The sequence below is a fragment of the Miniopterus schreibersii genome, assembly GCF_964146895.1.
Source record: "Miniopterus schreibersii genome assembly, chromosome: 15".
In the NCBI taxonomy this organism is placed as follows: Eukaryota; Metazoa; Chordata; class Mammalia; order Chiroptera; family Miniopteridae; genus Miniopterus; species Miniopterus schreibersii.
The window spans coordinates 1,592,970-1,615,265 of NC_138115.1; the positions used below are offsets into that span (position 1 = coordinate 1,592,970).

The 22,296-nt window shown below is 39.5% G+C and overlaps 1 long non-coding RNA gene and 1 pseudogene across 2 annotated transcripts in view; one reads left to right on the forward strand and one right to left on the reverse strand.

Moving 5' to 3' along the window:
- LOC308567863 overlaps window positions 1-22,296 on the reverse strand; it is a 57,362-nt gene that overhangs the window by 22,623 nt on the left and 12,443 nt on the right. The window lies entirely within an intron of this gene.
- Window positions 14,334-14,736, forward strand: LOC308567736 (trafficking protein particle complex subunit 2 pseudogene; annotated as a pseudogene). The gene has a single exon. The product of its transcript is annotated as a trafficking protein particle complex subunit 2 pseudogene (transcript).

The window sequence follows — 22,296 nt, forward strand, 5'->3', positions numbered from 1 at the left end:
ACAAGCCAGCCCAATAATTACCGCCCCCCCTGAGTTCCCATAGAAAGAACAAACCAGTCACACTCCAGCCAAGCATAACCCCATCACTCATTGTAAGACATTGTGTTTAGATCGTTCCTTTTGTGTTGCTAAAGGTCCCCCCTTGTTTCCTGTACCAAGAGCTGACAGCCTGACAAATTATTGGAAGCCCCTTTACTGCAGTGCCTTTGTGGTTACTGAGCATAAAATGAGAAGAACTGAGGGTCGGGGCTGCAGTTCGGCTCTCACGTGGGTGAGACGCCACAACTGTCGCCACTGGCCAGCTAAAAAGGCTCCAAAATTCAAACACAAACTCTGGTGGTCATCTGTCGCGGGTCCCCCCAGAACACCCTCAGGATGGAAGATGGGGCAGCGACCCTCATGAACTCTCCCTTCTTTCCCCCTAGCACCCTATTGCAGGGGCACCTACTGGCCGACCCAACGGGAAGCCAGAGCACAAGCGAAGCAGCAGGGAACTCCAGGCAGGGCAGCACCCTAAGGCACAGCAGGTAGAAAAGGGAACAGCGTGGCTCTGGAGGGAGCAGGAAGAATTGCCCAGCTTACGGTTACTGCTGGGGTTTCCGAGGTTCCTAAAAGAAACTCGTAGGAGAGCCAGGGGCTTCCAGTGAATGTGTCAACTGAATGGCCCTGGAAGTTTTTTCTTCTGAAAAGTGTTACTTAAAACTTTCTGTATGAAGCTGTCATTGATTTGAAATTATGAGTTTCTGTTTTTCCAGCCTTCCCACCTTGTTTAGGAAGAACCGTGGATTCACTGGGACCACCTTTTCCCTTCTTTCTTAGTCTTCCAGAAGTATTTGAGTCCTAGTTCAGTTCTCATCGCCAACTTCTCACTGAGCCTGTGGACGCCTATCAATGATCATGGCTGGAAAGTCAGCAGTCTCTCCTAGTTATAGGTGCATGAGGTGGAAGCTTGGATGTCAAATGAGGACATGAAATTATACATACTGTGGGGACCTTCGCAGCCAGCTTTGCCTGTGAGGGTTAGCTGAATGTTTGTGGGCGTGGCTTACTTAATTGATAGGACTTGAGAAAACATTCCCCCCTTTTACATCCTCATGTTTTTATCATTTGATTAGATTCCTGTGTTTTTTAATAACCTCATTTGAAAATATATTGCTTTATTTATAATAATTTAAAATATTTATTCCACCTGGGTGTGAACTGCATGGGTCACTTACATGTTGATTATTTTCAATAAGCACCATTGGTCCTTCATATCTGTGGGTTTTGCATATGTGGATTCAACCAATTCTGCATTAAAAACAGCATTTTTGTGTTCCCAAGTGTGGCTGATCCACAGTTGGTAGAATCTGTGAAGGGCTGACTATAGAGTTAAAAGTTATATGCAGATTTTTGACTGGGTGTTTTAAGGGTGGGTGTTGGCACCCCTAACCCTTGTGCTGTTTAAGGGTTAATTGTATTTTGGATTTACATAAATAATGAATGAACTACATTTTATTTTTTAAAGTTTACTATAATTCTCAGCTCCACCTAGATATTGGAAGACAAGGCATGTCTTATGATTTTTAGCAAACTATTTTGAAATACCCACATTGATTCCAAAATTTTAAAAGTTTAGAATGAAATGTTTGCTGAAAATTGCTGACAAACCATTAGCCAAACTCATCAAGAAAAAAAGAGAGTCTGGACAGTGTGACTCCGCGATTGAGTATAGACCGTAGGTCGATTCCCTGTTAGAGCACATGCCTGGGTTGTGAGCTTGATCCCCAGTAGGGGGCATGCAGGAAGCAGCCGATCAATGACTCTCTCATCATTGATGTTTCTCTCTCTCTCTCTCTCTCTCTCTCTCTCTCCCTCTCCCTTCCTCTCTCTGAAATCAAAACATATTTTTTTTAAAAAAAGAGTAAATAAAATCACAAATGAAAGGGAAGTTACAACCAACACCATAAAAATAAAAAGAATTATTTAAAAACACTATGAACAATTATATGCCAACAAATTCAACAATCCAGACGAAATAGATACATTTCTAGAAGCATATAACCTTCCAAGACTAAACCAGGAAGAAACAGAAAATCTAAACAGATTGATTACTAGCAATAAAATTGAAGTAGTAATCAAAAAATTCTGAACAAATAAAAGAACCAGGTGACTACACAGATTAATTCTACCAAACATTTAAAGAATAATTAATACCTATTCTTAGTAAACTATTTCAAAAACTCAAAGAGAAAGAAATTCTTCTAAATTCATTTAGCAAAACCACACAAAGACATTACAAAAAGAGAAAATTATAGATCAATATCTTTGATGAGCATAGATACAAAAATTCTCAACAAAATATTAACAAACTAGATCTAAACAATACATTAAAAGGATTATATGCCATGACCAAGAGGGATTTATCCCAGAGATGCAAGGATGGTTCAACACCCATAAATCAATGAATGTGGTACATCACATTAACAGAATGAAGTATAAAGATCATATGACCATCTCAATAGATGCAGAAAAAGCATTTGACAAAATTCAACATCCTTCTATAATAAAAAACAAAGTGGGGATAGAAGGAACATAGCTGAACAAAATGAAGGCTATATATATATGAAAAACACACAGCTAATGTCAAACTCAATGGTGAAAAGCTGAAAGCTTTTCTTCTAAGATCAGCAACAAGACAAGTTTTCCCACTGTCATCACTTCTATTCAGCATAGTAATGTTGGGATTCAGCAATCAGGCAAGAAAGAGAAATAAAAGGCATCCAAATAGGGAAGGAAGAAGTAAAACTGTCATTATGTGCAGATGACATGATAATGTATAGAGAGAACCCTAAAGACTATTAGAACTAATAGTCTTAGAACTATTAGAATTAATAAATTTAGTAAAGTTGCAGAACACAAAGTCAGTGTACAGAAATATGTTGCATTTCTGTACACCAAGGTGAAAAGCCTGTACTCCGAAAATTGTAAGACATTGAAAAAAATTGAAGAAGATACAAATAAATGAAAGGATATACCATGTGCATGGATTGGAAGGATTAATCTTGTTAAAATGTTCTTACTACATAAAGCAATATACAGATTCAATGAAACCCCTATTAAAATATCAATGGCATTCTTCTCAGAATCAGAACAAGTAATCCTAAAATTTATATGGAACCACAAAAAAACCCAAATAGTCAAAGAAATCTTGAGAAAGAGCAAAGCAGGTGGCATAATGCTACCTGTATTAAATACTATAAAGCTATAATAATCAAAACAGTATGGTACTGGCATGAAAATAGATACAGAGATCCATGGAATAGAATAGAGAGCTCAAAAATAAATTGTTTTTTATATGGTCAATTGATCTATGACAAAAAATAAAAGAATACAAAATGGGATAAAGACAGTTACTCCAATAAATGGTGCTGAAAAAACTGAACAGACACCAACAAAAAAATGAAATTGGAACATTTCTTAAACCATATACAACAATAAGCTCAAAATGGATTAAAGATTTAAATATAAGACCTGAAACCATAAAACTACTAGAAGAAAACATAGTCCATAAACTCTTTGAGATCAGTCTTAGCAGAATCTTTTTGGATATGCCTCCTTGAGTAAGGGAAACAAAGGAAAGAATAAACAAATGGGATGACATTAAACCAAAGAGTTTGCACATTTTAAGAAACCACCAAAAAAATGAAAAGACCTCCTATGGAATGGGAGAAGATATTCACCAATGATACATCTGATAAGGGATTGATATCTCAAATATATAAGGAACTCATACCACTTAACACCAAAAGACCCCCAAACAAACTAACTGAAAAATGGGCAGAGGATCTGAATAGACATTTCTTCAAAGAGGACTTACAGATGGTCAATAGACATATGAAAAGATGCTCAAAGTCACTCATCATCAGAGAGATGCAAATTAAAACCACAATGAGATATCACCTCACACCGGTCAGAATGGAGACCATCAACAAATGAAGGAGCGACGAGTGTCGCAGGGGATGTGGAGAAAAGGGAGCCCTTGTGCACTGTTGGTGGGATTGTAAATTGGTGCAACCACTATGGAAAACACTATTAAAAACTTAAAAATAGAACTACCATATGACCCAGCAATTCCACTTCTGGGTATTTATCTGAAGGAAACAAAAACACTAATTTGAAAGGATATGTGCACCCTGATGTTCACTGCAGCATTATTTACAATAGCAGAGATATGGAAGCAACCTATGTGTGCACTGATAGATGAGTGAATAAAGAAGGTGTGATCACACACACAATGGAATAATCCTCAGCCATAAAAATAAAATCTGGCCATTTGCAACAACATAGATGGACCTAGAGGGTACTATGCTAAAGGAATGAAGTCAGAGAAAGACAAATACTGTAAGATTCACTTATAAGTGGAATGTAAAAAAAAACAACACAAAACAAAACAACAAACAGGAAATTAATACACGAAACAGCAAGAGACCCCTAGATGCAGAGAGCAAGCTGATGGCTGCAGGCGGAGGGCTGTGGTGGGCGGGTGAATAAAACAAAAAGTTTATCGAGTTGAAGTGTTTGCTGAGCGTTCTGACTCAGCCTTTGCAAATGGCCAGGCTTTTATCTTGCTCCCCACCCACTCGATCAGACATAGATGTGCCCCCTCCCTCAGGGCTTTCTGCAGCTGGGGTGATTGCTTTTCAGTTGGCCACCAACAGCAATTCTGAGAGTCTGGGCATCACGGCCCTTCTTGAAGGGGGATCTAGAAGTATTACTATGTCCTTCACCACGACCTTGAGTCAAGCTGCAATTTCGTACCCATCTTGTAAAGGGGAACCTGAGCTAGAGGGAGCTGAAATATCTTTCTCAAAATAAGCCAGTAACTTGACACTCTGAGAATAAAAGGTTTTGGGGAGTGTGTTTTTTTCCAAATATATCTTTGTTGATTTCAGAGAGAGGAAGGGAGAGGGAGAGAGACAAACACCAATGATGAGAGAGTCCTCATTGATCAGCTGCCTCACGCACGCCCCCTACTGGGGATCAAGCCCACAACCCAGGCATGTGCCCTGACCGGGAGTCGAACCTAGGTCTCCTGGATCCTAGGTCCATGCTCAACCGCTGAGCTACGCCCAGCCAGCTAGAATGAAAGTTTTAAACTCATAAATTTTCTAATTTAGAAAGGAAATTTAATACATATACCATATTACACTATATCTCTGTATTAGCTTCTATTGCTACTGTAACAAATAACCACAAATTGAATGGCTTAAAACAATACAGATTTGTTATTTTCAGTTCTGGAGGTCAGAAGACCTAAACTTAAAGTGTTAGCAGGGCTGCATTCCTTCTGGAGGTTCAGGGAGACCTGTTTCCTCACCCTTTAAGCTCTAGAAGCCACCTGCATTCCTTGGCTCATGCTCCTTCCTCCTTCTTCAAAGGCAGTGACAAAGCATCTTCAAGCCTCTGTCTCCTTTGACCTCTGCTACCATCATCATCACGTCTCTTGTGTCCCCAAGGCTCCTGTAAGGACCCATGTGATTACACTGGGCCCATATGAATAATGCATGGTCACCTCCCCATCTCAAGGTCCTTAATTTAATCAGATCTGCCAAGTCCATTTTGCCATGTATGGTAACATATCCTCAGGTTTCAGGACAGAGGATGTAACATCTTTGGAAGTCATTATTGTACCCACCATAAAGCCAGAGGCATTCAGCTGGGCACCCACAACCAGACCTCTAACAATTCTGCAACAAACTAGGAACCTACCTGGCCAAGTCAACCATGACAGTGAGCACACTGCAGCCCTCAGGCCACTCCCACCTGCTTTTCTGCCACCAGGGCAGAGCTTTAAGGGGCTGTGACCTGCAACGGCTAAAAGACTTACATCTGGCCCTTTACAGAAAAAAATTGTTCACCCATGCTGCAAATAATATCTCTAAATCATTCAGGTCAGTTTTGCCACCAAATGAATTTCCCAGAAACATACGGAAAATATTTTGGTTTTTAAAGTTCTTGGATTTTAGAAGTTCAAATAAGGGGACTACTAGTTAGTGACAGAGAAAGGGACTGAACTCCAGATGGCTGTGGAGTCCTGGTTCTGATACAGACAGTCCACAAACCCATTTCCTTTGTGTTTAACATAAGAATGTGACATGTGTTTTTACTGCAACAATTATAGGATCTCACCCAATCAGAAGGTAAAGAGAAAAAAGCCCTGAGCAATTTTCAATCTGCAGGCAATAGACCCAGAGGTGTACAAGCCGGGGCAGCCTCTTCACGTTCCCACATTCACCACGTCCCCACACTCAGCACATCCCACACTCAGCACATCCCACACTCCCCACGTCCCCACACTCCCCACATCCCATACTCACCACATTTCCACATTCCCCAAGAACCCACACTCACCACGTCCCCACACTCCCCACGTCCCCACACGCACCACATCCCACACTCACATTTCCACATTCCCCATGTCCCCACACTCACCATATCCCCACGCTCACACACATCCCACACTCACACACATTCCCTGCCTTCCTTGTTGCCTCACCCAAGCTCGTTCACACAGTGATATTCCTGGCCTGGTTCCTGAAGGCATTTGAGACTTGCTTGCTGACCCAATCTCTTCCTTACAGAAAAGAAAGCAAGTCCAGGGTGGCTGCTCAGATAGGGTAACACAGGAAATAATGTGCAGAGCTGGGACTAGAACGAGTTTTCTTTTAGTTCACTCCCAGGTACTTGATCGTGGCTCAGATCCAGCTGTGATGTGCATGCATACCCTAAGCTGGCGTGCTCTTCCGGCCACGGCAGTCCCCTCCTCCTCTGCTGGACTCTGCTTCCCTCAGGTCACCAGTAAATCACTTGCCGAAAACATCATCACATTCAAATGATCAGTGGAGATCCCAGATGTTTTAATCCCTCTTGGCTTCCTGTGATACTCTGGAGAGAAATTTCTTTGGAGATCTTCCAAATTTGGGGCTGAGAACTTATCACATGGGCTTCAGATGACAGCAAGTCTGGATTTGAAATCACCAAAGTCACCTCTCCTGTAAGTCAGGACTGAGTCGCGGGTGATTAGTCCGAGATGGGCTTCTGGGTCTCGTGGTGGAAGTAGGAACTTTTAGCCCTGGGATGACTGTCCACTGACATAATTCTCCCTGAGGTCCTTCCTGAAGGAATTCCAGAAACGAAAACAAAGCATCTGCCTTAACGAGAACGATTTTGAAATCCCTTCCAGCTGTCGGACTTTGGGAGGATGATGAAGTTTCCCTTGCTGAATACACCGCCTCCGATCGGAGCTCAGCGAAACCTCATCCGTAAAGTATTCACCACAGGGATACAAATCACTTTCTAATTAGAACTCCTGCCACAGGTTCGGGACAGAGCCAAGAAAACCCTCGTGGGCTCCATTCCATCTTCCTTCTGGGGACTCTGCAGAGCTGGGCTCTCCAGAGGCTGTGTGTGTCTGCTCTGCATTGGACTGTAGGTGGTATTTTTATTACTATTTTGTTCTTTCAACAGGTATGCGGCCACTGATGTATACTGAACGTTGTACCTGAAAGAGGGTTGCTGTAGGGAGAAACTTGTAATCTCCCCATAATTTCCAACAACTAACCCTCCAGCTATTCCAAATGACCATTCACTTTGAGTAAAAATAGCAAGGCCCCAAACCATCGCCTTACCTTCTCCCACGCTGTCCCCAAGCACCTCTGGATAGAAATTGTGCAAAGCCTCTGGTTGGAGTGCAGATGATCTATTGAAGGTTTATTTGCTACCTGGGTAATTAGTGTATAATCTCCATCATTTAAGAATATGGTGTTTTCTTAGATACTTACATAGATGTCTTTTCACAAGCCAAGGCTGAGGGAGCCCCATAATATCCAGTAGCCCCTCAAATATTTCATCCAGGCTGCCAATGTTGATGGGCATTCAGACATGTCAGGCCTTTATCGGGGTCAGCACACAGTTTCTGTGAGCTCTGGTGAATATTGTTGAATTTCTGCATTTACTCTCCGAGTGTGCTTATATACCCACTAAGTGTACCAGGTTCTGTGGAGAGCAGTCTATTTCCTCGATTGTAACTATTACTGTACATAAAGCTGACATTGGATTGCTTCTAACATACCAAGCACTGTTTTAAGTACTTTATATGTATTAATTCATTCAGTCATCACAGGAATCCTATAAAGCAGGTACTAGAGTGTTATTATTTACATTTTACGAAAAGTCACAGGGCCAGTGAGCACCAATATTAAGCAGGACCCTTAATGGTTTGAGTCCAAAACCCATGCTTGTAACTGTCACACCACATGAAGATTAAAACGGGATACAGTAGAGCCCCGTATCCATGATTTTGCTTTCTGTGGTTTGTTACTGGCAGTCAACAGTGGTCCAAAAATATTAAATGGAAAATTTCAAAATAAATAATTCATAAGTTTTCAATTGTATGCCATTGTGAGTAGCATTCTGCTCCCTCCTGCCCAGGACATGAGCCATCCCTTCGTCCAGCATATCTATGCTGGACATACGGCACAGTAAGACGTTATGAGAGAGAGAGAGAGAGCACATTCACATAACTTTTACTACGCTATATTGTTATAGCGGTTCTATATTATTATTAGTTGTTGTTGATCTCTTACTGTGCCTAATTTACAAGCTAAACTTTGTTATAGGTGTGTATGTCTCTATAGGAAAAAACATAGTATCCATAGTGTTCAGTCCTACCACGGTTCCAGATACTCACTTGGAGTCTTGGAACATGTCCCCTGCAGACTAGGAGGGACTACTGCACTTTCTGCTCTCAGAGTTATTACACTAGGGCTGAAAACTCAAATGCTGATGAGGACTAGGCAGGAAATTTAAAAAGATAAAATAGGCCAGGTGGGCACTGTGGGGAAACGGGGAGCTCCATCCTCTGGTGGGGACAACTATGCCATGGGTCCAGCCCATTGTAGGTGCTACAGTAAGCAAACCCAGCATGAACAAGAGAAGCCAAAAGCAGCCTTAAATGACATGCTGAATCCAATGGATTTAGCTGATATCATCATAGCATTTTACCACCAGACAGCAGAATACACATTCTTTTCAAGTGCACATGAAACATTTTTTAAGATAGACCACATGTTAGGACACAAAACAAGTCTCAATAAATTTAAGAAGACTGAAATTATGTCAAGCATTTTCTCCAACCACAATGGTATAAAAGTAGAAATGAATCACAAGAAAAAAATAATTTACAAGCTAAACTTTGTCATAGGTATGTATATCTCTATACGAAAAAACATAGTATCCATAGGGTTACATAGGATCCAATGAATCACAAGAAACTGAAAAACACACAAAGACATGGAGGTTAAATAACAGGTTACTAAACAATGAATGGGTTAGCAATGAGATGAAGGAAGAAATCAGAGGATATCTTGAAACAAATAGAAATGAGAACATTTAACAACCCCAAATCTATGGGACATAGCAAAAGCAGTCCTAAAAGAAAAATTCATAGCATTACAGGCCTATCTCAAGAAGCAACAAAAATCTTGAATAAACCACCTAACTTTACACTTAAAGGAACTTGAAAAACCCCCACAATAAACAAAGCCCCAAATGAGTAGAAGAAAGGAAATAATAAAGATCGGAGCAGAAATAAAATTGAGTCTAAAACAATTTAAAAATCAATGAAACTAAGAGCTGGTTCTTTGAAAAGATAAAACAAGATTGGCAAACCTTTCCCTTGACTCATCAGAGAAAAAAAAGAGAGAGAGAGGACTCAAATAAATAAAATCAGAAATGAAAGAGGAGAAATCACAATTGACACCAAAGAAACAAAGGATTGTAAGGAAATATTATGCAACTATATGCCAACAAATTGGACAATCCAGAAGAAATGGATAAGTTCCTAGAAACATACAATCTTCCAAAACTGAATAGGGAAGCATCAGAGGATCTGAACAGACAAATTGCAACCAGTAAAACTGAAGCAGTCATCAAAACTCCCAACAAACAGAAGTCCTGGACTCAATGACTTCTTGGGTGAATTTTGTCAAACATTCAAAGAAGAAGTAATACCTATCCCCAAACTATTTCAAAAAATTCAAGAGAAGGGAAAATTCCCAGGCTTATTTTATGGGCCAAGATTATCTTAATTTCAAAACCAGATAAAGACACTACAAAGAAAGAAAATTATAGGCCTATATCCCTGATGAACACAGATGCTAAAATCCTCAACAAAATATCAGCAAACCAGATCCAGCAATACATTAAAAAGATCAAACACCATGATCAAGTGGGATTTATTCCAGGAATGCAAGGTTGGTACAATATCCACAAATCAATAAACAAAACAAAGAATAAAAACCACATGATCATATCAAACTATGCAGAAAAATTGATAATATCCAGCACCCATTTTTGATAAAAACTCATAAAGTGGGAATAAAAGGAACATACCTTAACGTAATAAAGGCCATATATGACAAACCCACAGCAACATCACACTCAATGGGCAAAAACTAAAAGTGTTTTCCTTAAGAGTAGGAACAAGACAGGGTGTCCACTTTCACCCTCTTATTCAGCACAGTACTGGGAGTCCTGCCACAGCCATCAGACAGGAAGAAGAAACAAAAGGCATCCACGTTGGAAAGGAGGAAGTAAAACTGTCATTATTTGCAGATGACATGATACTGTACATAAAGAACCCTAAAGACTCCACCAAAAAACTACTAGAACTGATAAATAAATTCAGTAAAGTAGCACGATACAAAGTAAATATCCAAAAATCAGTGCATTTTTATACACCAATAATGGACAATCAGAAAACAATCCCATTTACAAATGCATCAGAAAAAATAAAATACCTAGGAATGAATTTACCCAAGAATGTAAAAGGCCTGTACTCAGAAAATTAGAAGACACTGAAGAAAGAGATTAAAGATACAAATAAGTGGAAGCATATATCGTGTTCATGTGTTATCGGTGGAAGCGGGGGTCCTCTTCCCCGCTGGGGCTGGGGGTGGGGTCCTTACAATATCTCGAGAAAAGTAATTTCCTGAGACTCATAAGGGAAGACGAGTGATTTTCATTCACATGGAATTACATCTCTGGGATTCCAAAGTCCCATTTCCCTTGATCCAGTTCTGGAAGAGGTGCAGCTGGGGATTCGGTAGAGCTAGAAACAAAGCCAGCATCCAAAGTTTCCTCTCCACGGTGGAGCCCGGCCCAGTGCAGCATCGGGCTAGTTGCAGCCCATTGGTCCATCCTGTGTGGGGCCCACATGGTGCGAGTGCTGTGGGAGAACGCAAGGGAGCCCAGGGAGAGCCAGGAGCCATGAAAGTAGGAGTGTGAACTCCTTTGTTTAAGAGGTTAAATATCCTAAATCTTTCTTTCCTTGCAGTGGCCACACCATTTCTGGCCAATGACCTGTTCCCAGGTGTGACTGACAAGCAAGAACCTTCCCTATGTCACCCAGACTTTACTGTGCATGCCTCTATTCTCCACCTTGTTGAGTCCCTTCCCCCAGTGATCTACGGGTTCCTGGGGATTGTTAAACTGCAGCTTCCTGGCAAAAGTGCACAAATGGCATGCCTGTATTTGACCTTCCCTTTGCTCATTTCTGGTTATTCATAATTAGGTTACTTACAACAGTATTACATGGATAGAAAAAATTAACATCATTAAAATGTCCATACTAACCAAAGGAAACTTCAAATTCAATGCAATTCCTAACAGGATACAAATGGCATATTTCACAGAACTAAAACAAATATTCCAGAAATTTATGTCGAACCACACACACAAAAAAAAATCTTGAGAAAGATAGACACAGCAATCTTGAGAAAGAAGAACAAAGTTAGAGGAATCACACTACCTGATATCAAACTACACTACAAGGCCACAGTAATCAAAACAGCATGGCACTGGCATAAAAACAGACATATAGATCAATAAAACATGATTCCACTCATATGTGGGATATAAAATTGAAACTCATAGACACAGACGACAGTAGGATGGTTACCAGAGGGAAGGGGGTGGGGGAATAGTAAAGAGAGAAGGGAGCCAAATATATGGTGATGGAAGATGATTTGACTTTGGGTGGTAGACACACAATACAATATACAGATCATGTATCATAGAAATCTACACTTGAAACCTATATAATGTTGTTAAATAATGTCACCCCGATAAATTTAATACAAAAATAGATCAGTGGAACAGAATATAAAGCCCAGAAATAAACCCACACCTTTATGGTAAAATAATATTTGACAAAGTTAGGCAAGAACATATAATGGGGTAAAGATAGTCTATCCAATAAATGGTGTTGGGAAAATTGAACAGATAGGTGCAAAAAAATGAAGCTAGGCCACCTTTCTACACCATATACAAGAATAAACTGAAAATGAATTAAAGACTTAAATGTTAGACTAAAACCCATAAAAATCTTAGAAGAAAACATAGTCAGTAAAATCTAAGACATTTCAGGCAGCAATGTTTTTTCCGATATGTCTCCCCGAGCAAGGCAAACAAAAGAAAAAATAAACAAATGGGTCTACATCAAACTAAATGTTTTTGCTCAGCAAAGAAAACCATCAACAAAATGAAAAGACAGCCTACTGAATGGAAGAACATTCAGTCAGAGGGGAGGGAGGTCCGGGGCTGGGTGAGAAAGGTGAAAGAATTAAGAAAAACCAAACCTCATAGACACAGACAATAGCCTGCTGATTACCAGATGGAAAGGGGGGTGGGGGCAGTTAGAAGAAGGTAAATGGGGGATAAACAGTGTTGGAAGAAGACTTAGGGTGGTGAACATACAATACAATATACATATAATGTATTATAGAATTATACACCTGAAATCTATATAATTTTATTAACCAATGTCACCCCAATACATTCAATAAATTTAAATAAATAAACAAGTAAACAAAATTTTTTTATAAAAAGAAAAGTCAGGGGAATAACGCTTTAAAATCTAAAATTTCTCAGTAAATATGTCTATATATACCGCTAAGTTTAGGAAGCGTCTGCAAGCTGAGCTGAGCCTATGGACTGTCAGCTTGCCAATCAATGTTACTGTCTTAGGAAGGGATATAGCACATCCTGTAATGTGTTGGGGAAGTGCTCTGCCTTAAGAGAAGCACATGAGGGAAATGCTGTGGGATTCTGAATAATAAAGGTGACTTCCACACGGCACTGTGTGGAAAATGGCAGCTAAGATGTTCACGACAAAGGAGCGGGATTTGTAAACGCAGCAAACACGCACAGCTTTTCTCAGAGTCCAAGGTGCCTTCATTCAGACTTTATGTAATATTCAAAAGCTTCCATTTAAAGAGGTTTTCATTTGACTGGAGTGCAAAATCACATTGAGATCACCTCTTGGTGACACAATGGCTTCTGCAGGTGGGATGAAGTTGAAAAGCCTGGATTTTGAAGCCAGAGATGCTTGAATTCAAAACCCAGGTCCCTTACTGACTGTGTGACCTTGAGCACATCATTTAGGCTCTTCTTGCCTCAGTTTGCTCACATTTTATACCAGCCTCATTGGATTGCCATGAGGGTTAAGGAATCTTTTAAATATATACCTTCTTTCTCTTATTCACCCCTATATTTCTATATTTTTCTCCTATTCCCTACTATATTCTCTTTCTTTTCCTTCTATTGTCTTTAGGAAATAACCTGGAAAACAGTCAGCCGACTTTTTCTTAAAGGACCAGAGAGGAAACACTTCGGACTCTGTCCCAACTCCTCACCCCCACCGCTGCAGAGTGCAGGCAGTCACAGACAAAGACTCACCAGTGGGAGGGGCTGCATTCCGATAACATTTTATTTATATAATAGGCATTGGGCCCAGGCTGTGGTTTGCCAGAGCTGGGTCGGACTGAGCAGTTGTGGGGCCTCCCTAGCAGGTTCGGGAATGAGAAATGCTCTGCAGGCATGAAGCACAAACTTCCTAATGGGGAGAGACTCCAAAGAGCTGCCTTCTTTAGCACCCCAATCTCTGTTTCTAAAGAAATATACAAAAAGGGTGCAGGCGTTTCTGAAACAGCTCCTAGAAGATGAGATTGTAATTATTTCTAATGGTTCTGGGTTAAACTGATGAGATTTACAGTAAATCCTCACTTAACATAGCCCATAATTTCTCCAATTTAATTGAAAGGACTAGAACAAAACCCATTTTATCACAGATTAACTGATATAAACATGAGTTAAGTTCCCCCGTCTTCTAGGGCTGCTCCAGGAGCCCCAACAGAAGCTGTGAGGCCAGGTCACTGCTGCAGGAACTGACTGGAGATTTCTGTTGTTGGTGGCTCTCTCTCTCTATATATAGAAGCTATATATTGAAGAGAATGTTTGGAAGCCTCTACTTTGTAATTGTTGGCCACCATGATAATCCAGGTTTTGAAATGGAGTTTTTGCCAGCTGGAAAAGCAGAATCCAAAGATGACCACTGTCATCTGTACCAGTTCATAGCTCAGGCAGCCCTTGACCTTATAGATGAGAATGTGTGGCTGCCAAACAACAGGTACTGAAAACTGGGCAATTCAATGATTGGTTCGTTTCAGCATTTGCTACTCAGGATGTGAGGTTTATTGTGCTTCATGACATAAGGCAAGAAGATGGGACTTCTTTACTGATGTCTATGATTTATAAAGTTTGCAATGAATCCATTTTATGAACCCAATTCTCCTATTCAATCAAGCACACTGACTGAAAGTTTAGTTTCTTGGGAAGAAACACCTTTTAAGCTGAATGCAAAAGAATTTGGAAGTAAACGTCTCTACAATGAGGTATGTTCAAGAATGTGTGCATTGTAAATTGATTAAATAGCCTGGAAAGTTTTACTTGTAGTCCTAATTTATCTAAACCTAATGATATACACATATACCTTTTATATTTAAAAATAGTACATTCCGTTTCTTAGAATTATCAACAGATCAATATTTGCTTATGAGCAGTGCTATTTATAAGGTACTCTTTATCAATAATCTTGAAGTACCTGTATTTTATTTTTTTATTTATTACAGAGAGAGGAAGGGAGAGGGAGAGAGACAGAAACATTGATGAGAGAGAAACATCAATCAGCTGCTTCCTGCACACCCCTTACTGAGGATTGAGCCTGCAATTTGGGGATGTGACTGGGAATCAAACCTTTGCCCTCTTGATCAATACTCAACCAACTCACCCACACTGGCTGGGCAAAATACTTTTATTTTTTAAATTGAAAATAAGCATTTGACTTTCCTCATTCAGAAAGTTTGATCTTGATGTGACAATCCAGAACCAAATATTGTTGTCAAGATTTGGTAGACAGATGAAAAACTATAGCATCTGCAGTGGGGATTGAAGTTGGTAGCATGTACATGGACTTATTCGTATATCTAGAGATGAAATAAAAATGTATAGGCACTGTGCATAGCACTACCCAAGAAGCCAAAGCACACAGCATTTGCAGTGCCCAGTGCCACGGGCCTGACCCTGTCCAAGACGGGACTGTGACCTTGCTGTCATTCTGGAGTCCAGGATCCATGCCTGTAAAATGGGAGGTTGGGCCCAAAGTGCCAGGCTGTGTTCTTTTATTTCCTTTCCCTTAGACAGTGTACTAAAGATTAAAGGAACCTATTCATATCTATGTTAGTAAAAAGTTGTAAGGCAGTTTTAGAGTTGTAAGCAAAGAAAAGCCTGCCTTGCATTAGCATTCACACCTCTAGCTTTTTCAGCTTTACATGGATGGAGCATGAGTGGTTTCCTGTCCTGTAACTGTTAACTGCGAATGGAACCAGATGTCACTGGAGAAGTTAGGCCTCGGTCCTTGAGTTTTGCTAAGAAAGAATTCAGAGCCAAGAACTCTGAATTCACAATCTCAGAGGTAGGTGAAGTTAGCCAGCTGGGCTATGTAAGCTCAGGAAAAAGTTACAGAGGCAAAAAAAGGGCCCTTGGAGAGTAAAAGAAAGGAAGCAAAGATATGCACCTTAAGGAAAGAAAGGGGAAGGAAAGGCTTGGGTGTGCTCCAGAGACAGAGAAAGCATGCCTGACCTGGGTCTTTCATCTTAAGGGCTTTTATCTGGTTTCCAAAGGTAAGGATTTTAGGGGAGGTCTCATGGAAAGGATCTCAATAGAATATTCATCAGCTTTCCAGGTGTGTCCTTTCAGGATCATGGTCTCTACTGATTGGTCAGTGCTAGGGCAGGAGGTCATTAATCAATGCAGTTGGTCCTGAAGTCAGCCATGGTGTCACTTCTTTCAGTTTTGCTGCTTTTTCTGGTCCTGAAGCTGAAACACAACTGAGGCATAGATGTTATCTCTAGGGCGCAATGCTTAATGGTGTGGTCATGCAAGAGCTTGTATGAGGGTCATGTGAGGCTATTCTCCTGCCCCTTGTTCCTCTTCTAAGGGGGTCTACTACATGACTCGAGACGGGCCAGGGAGGAAAAGGTCAAGGGAGGGTCTGAACTCCGTGACCAGCTATATGTTAGGGGAGGAAAGGTTACCCTGGGGGTGAGGTCCCACCCAAAAATACTTTTATGCCCAGTTTTTGCACATTGCTAGGCTTGCAGGACTTTCCAGTTGACCTTCTGTACCTAGCCTATCATTTCTGCTCTATTCATGTCTGTCTCACTACCTACTACATCATAACAAGTATGGGATCTTACTGTAAAGGAATAAATGTTGATTGAAAAGCAAGTAAAGTAACCACATATCTTCTGCACTAATTGTGAGCACTTAAAGAATTTCACTCCATTCTGAATAACCTGAGCAAGTAATTATAAGTTTGGTCTTGTATCTTTGTGTGAAGTTGCTACTATATTTTTTTTACCCCATCTATCAACTTGATTTCATTTATTTTATTATTATTATTTTAAATGTATCTTTATTGTTGAGAGTATTACAAATGTCCCTTTTTTTGCCCCTTTAATCCCCTCCCCCCTGCACCCCTCCCCCAAGGCCTTCACCACACTATTGTCTGTGTCCACTGGTAATGCATAGATGCATATAAGTTCTTAGGTTAATCAATCCCCACCCACCCACCCACGCACCCCCATCTGCCCTCTGAGATTCATCAATCTGTTCCATGCTTCTATGTGTCTGGATCTATTTTGTTCATTAGATTAAACGTATGAATGAGATCCTGTGATACTTATCTTTCTCTGACTGGCTTATTTAGCTTAGCTTAATACTCTCCAGGTCTGACCATGCTGTTTCAAAGGGTAAAAGATCCTTCGTTTTAACAACTGCACAGTATTCCATAGTGTAAATGTCTGAAGATGCTTGATATGACTTCAAACTTCTTGAACTTGTAGAGACTTAGTTGGTGTCCTAATATGTGGTCTTTGAGAATGTCCCATGTGCACTTGAAGAGAATGTATATTCAGCAGCTTTGGGGTGAATTGTTCTGCAAATGTCAATTAAATCCATTTGATCTAGTGTGTCATTTGGAGTCACTGTTTGTCGATTTTTTTGTCTGGAAGATCTATCCAGTGAAGTCAGTGGGGTATTAAAGTCCCCTACTATGACAGTATTGCTGTTGATCTCTCCTTTAAAGTTCTCCAGAAGTTTTGTGTGTGCATGTGTGTGTGGGGGGGGGGGGGCGGTGTTCTTCCAGCTAGTGTGAGTCTTTTGTTCTGAGGTGGGTCTCTTGTAGACAGTAAATATTTGGGTCTCCTTTTCTTATCAATCCAGCTACCTGATGTCCTTCAATTGGAGCTTTTAATCCATTTATATTTAAGATTATTATTGATAGGTACTTACCTATTGCCATTTTATTACTTTATGCTTGTGTTTCTCTATTTCTACTTCTAGTTACAACAGCCCCTTTAACATTTCTTGCAATGCTGGTTTAGTGGTGATAAACTCCTTTAGCCTTCTTTATTTTTTTAATTAATTAATTTTTTTTTTTTTTTTTTTTGCCTGCGAAGCTTTTTATTTCACCATCTATTTTAAATGCTAGCCTTGATGGACAGAGTAGTCTTGGTTTCAGATCCTCGTTTTGCATTTCCCTGAATACTTCGTGCAATTCCCTTCTGGCCTAGGAGTTTCTGATGAGAAATCAGCTGACAGCCTTATGGGAGCTCCTTTGTAGGTAACAGACTGTTTTTCTCTTGCTGCCTTTAAGATTCTCTCTTTGGCTTGAATTTTTGGCATTTTAATTTTGATGTGGCTGGGCATGGACCTCTTTGGGTTCTTCTTGCTTGGGACTCTCTCTGCCTCCTGAACTTGTGTGAATTTTTCCTTCACCAGGTTAGGGAAGTTTTCTGCCATTATTTCTTCAAACAGGTTCTCTAACCTTGCTTGCTTTCTTCACATTCTGGCACTTCTATGATGTGAATATTGTTATGTTTCATGTTGTCCCACACCTCCCTTAAACTGTCCTGTTTTTAAATTGCTTTTTCTTTTTGGTTCTGATTGAGTGACTTTTCTTCTACCTTGTCTTCTAATTCGCTGATCTAATCCTCAGCTTCCGTTATGCTGCTGTTGATTTGTTCATGGTAGCCATTCTTACAGGTGTGAAGTGATACCTCACTGTGGTTTTAATTTTCATCTCTCTGATGATTAGTGACTTTGAGCATTTGGTTATATGTCTCTTGGCCATCTGTATGTCCTCTTTGGAGAAGTGTCTATTCATGTCCTTTGCCCATTTTTTAATTGGATTGTTTGTCTTCGTCTTGTTGAATTGTATGAGTTCTTTGTACACTTTGGAGATTAGCCTCTTATCAGATGCATCCTTGGCAAATATGTTCTCCCATACTGTGGGGCTCCTTTGTACTTTGAGGTTGATTTCTTTTGCTGTGCAGAAGCTTTTTAGTTAAATGTAGTCCCATTTTTTTGTTTTTTATTTTGTTTCTCTTGAGAAACAAAATACTTGAGATGTGTATGATTTTACTGCCTGTGTTTTCTTCCAGGATTTTTATGGTTTCAAGACTTATATTTAAGTCTTTTATCCATTTTGAATTTATTCTTGTGTATGGAGTAAGTTGGTGATCTAGTTTCATTTTCAAGCATGTACCTGTCCAATTTTCCCAGCACCAGTTATTGAAGAGACTGTCTTTACTCCATTGGATGCTCTTGCCTCCTTTGTCAAATATTAACTGACCATAAAGGTGTGGGTCTATTTTGGGGGGTCTCTGTTCTGTTCCATTGATGTATATGTCTGTTGTTGTACCAATACCAGCCTTTTTTATTACAATGGCTTTGTAGTAGTTTAATATCTGGTAAGGGGATCCCTCCAACTTTGTTCTTTTTCAAAACGGCTGTGGCTATTTGGGGTCTTTTCGGTTCAATATAAATTTTTGGAATATTTGTTCTAGCTCTGTGAAATACGCTGTTGGCATTTTAATAGGAATTACATTGAATCTACAGATTGTTTTGGGTAGTATGGACATTTTAATGATATTAGTTTTTCCAATCTGTGAACATGGTATATTCTTCCACTTGTTTATAGCTTCCTTTATCTCTTTTTTCAGTGCCCTGTAGTTTTCCAAATACAGGTCTTTTACATCCTTGGTTAAGTTTATACCTAGGTATCTGATTTTTTAGTTGCAATGGTAAATGGAAATGTTTTTTTAGTTTCTCTTTCTGAGAGTTCATTGTTGGTGTATAAAAATGCCATAGATTTCCAGATGTTAATTTTGTATCCAGCTACCTTGCTGAATTCATTTGTTAAATATAGTAGTACTTTGGTTGAGTCTTGAGGGTTTTCTATGTACAATATCATGTCATCTGCAAATAATGACAGTTTTACTTCCTTCTTTACAATTTAGATGCCTTTTATGTTTTTGTCCAGTCTGATGGCTTGTGGCAAGGACTTCAAGTACTTTGTTGAATAAGAGTGGTGAAAACAAACACCCATGTCATGTTCTTGTTTTAAAGGGAAATGGTTTTTGTTTTTGACCATTGAGTATGATGTTAGCTGTAGGTTTGTCATATATTACCTTTACTGTGTTGAGATATGTTCCCTCTATTCCCACTTTGCTGAGAGTTTTTATCAGAAATGGGTGCTGGATTTTATCAAATGCTTTTTCTGCATCTATTGATATGATCATATGATTTTTGTCCTTCATTTTGTTTATGTGATGTATCACATTTATTGATTTGCAAATATTGTACCAGCCTTGCATCCCAGAATAAATCCCACTTGGTCATTGTGTATAATCTTTTTAATGTATTGCTTGATCCAGTTTGCTAGTATTTTGTTGAAGATTTTACCATCTATATTCATCAGGGATATTGGCCTGTGATTCTCTTTCTTTGTAGTGTCTTTACCTGGCTTTAGGATTAGGATGATGCTGGCCTCATGAAAAGAGTTTGGGAGTTTTCCCTCCTCTTGAATTTTCTGGAATAGTTTGAGGAAAATAGGTGTTAATTCTTTGAATGTTTGATAAAACTTGCCTGTAAATCCATCTGGTCACAGAATTTTGTTTGTTGGGAGTTTTTTGATTACTGCTTCAATTTCATTAGGTGTTATTGGCCTATTCAGGTTTCTGCCTCTTCCTGATTCAGCTTTGGAAGATTATATGCTTCAGGAATTTGTCTATTTCACCCAGGTCGTCCAGTTTGTTGGCATATAGTTGTTCATAGTATTTTTTTACAATCCTTTGTATTGCTGTTGGGTCAGTTGTTATATCGCCTCTTTCATTTCTCATTTTATTTATCTGAGTCCTCTCTTTGTTTCTTGGCGAGTCTGGCTAAAAGTTCATCACTCTTGTTTATCTTCTCAAAGAACCAGCTCTTGGTTTCATTGATTTTTGTATTGTTGTTTTAGTCTCTATGCCATTAATTTCTGCTCTGATCTTTATTATTTCCTTCCTTCTACTTCCTTGGGACCTTTCTTGCTGTTCTCTTACTAAATCTTTTAGTTGTTGTATTATAAGGTTTAGTAGAGCTTTTTCTTGTTTCTTGAGGTAGGCCTGTACTGCTATGAACTTTCCTCTCAGGACTGCTTTCGCTGTGTCCCATAGATTTGGGGTTGTTGCCTGTTCATTTTGGCTTTTTTCCAGGAAGTGTCTGATTTTTTTCTTGATCTCATTGGTAACCCATTCATTGTTTAATAACATGTTATTAAGCACCATGTGTTTGAATATTTTTGAGTTTTTTTGCAGTGGTCGATTTCTATTTTCATGCCATTGTTACCTGAGAAGATGCTTGACATGATTTCAATCTTCTTGAATTTGTAGACTTGCTTTGTGTCCTATCATGTGGTCCATTTTGAGGAATGTCGTCTGAACACTCAAGAAGAATGTGTATTCTGCTGCTTTGGTATGAAATGTTCTGTAAATGTCAGTTAAATCCAGTAGGTCTAGTGTGCCATTTAAGGTCTCTGTTTCCCTGCTAATTTTTGTCTTGATGATCTGTCCAATAATGACAGTGGAGTGTTAAAGTCCCCCACTATGATTGTGTTGCTGTCGATCTCCTCCTTAAAGCCCAGGAAGAAATTTTTTATATATTTAGGTACTCCTCTATTGGGTGCATATATATTTATAAGGGTTATTTCTGCTTATTGAATAGATCCCTTTAGTATTATCTAGTGATTTTCCGTGTCTCATGTTATATTCCTTATTTTGAAATCTATTTTGTCAGAAATAAAGTATTGCTACTCCAGCTTTTTTTGGTTTCCATTTGCCTGGAATATTTTTTTCCCATCTCTTCACTTTCAGCCTGTGTGAATCTTTTGCTCTCAGGTGGGTCTCTTGTAGACAACATATATTTGGGTTATGATTTCTTATCCATTCAGCTACCCTATGTCTTTTGATTGGAGCATTTATTTGGTTTATATTTAAGGTTACTATTGATATACACTTATTTAATGCCATTTTCCCCCTTTATGCTGATGTACTTTTCTCTCAATATTTCTTCCTTTTCTTAAAGGAGGCAGTTTCACTTTGGTGGTATTGAACTCCTTTAGCCTTCTTTTGTCTGGGTAGCTCTTTATTTCACCTTCAATTTTAAAGATAGCCTTGTTGGATAAAGCAGTCTCAGTTGTAGTTTCTTGCTTTTCAGTACTTTGAGAACTTCCTACCACTCCGTTCTGACCTGAAGTGTTTCTGTTGAGAAATCAGCTGTCAGCCTTATGAGGGTTCCCTTGTAGGTCACTGCTTGTCTCTCTCTTGCAGCCCTTAATATTCTCTCTTTGTCTTTGACATTTGCCATTTTAATTATGATGTGTCTTGGAGTGGGTCTCTTTGGGTCTCTCTTGTTTGGAACCCTCTGTGCATCCTGGACTTGTGTGGCTTTCTCCCTCACCAGCTTAGGGAAATTTTCTATCATTATTTCCTCCACCAGGTTCTCTATCCCTTGATGACTTTCCTCCCCCTCTGC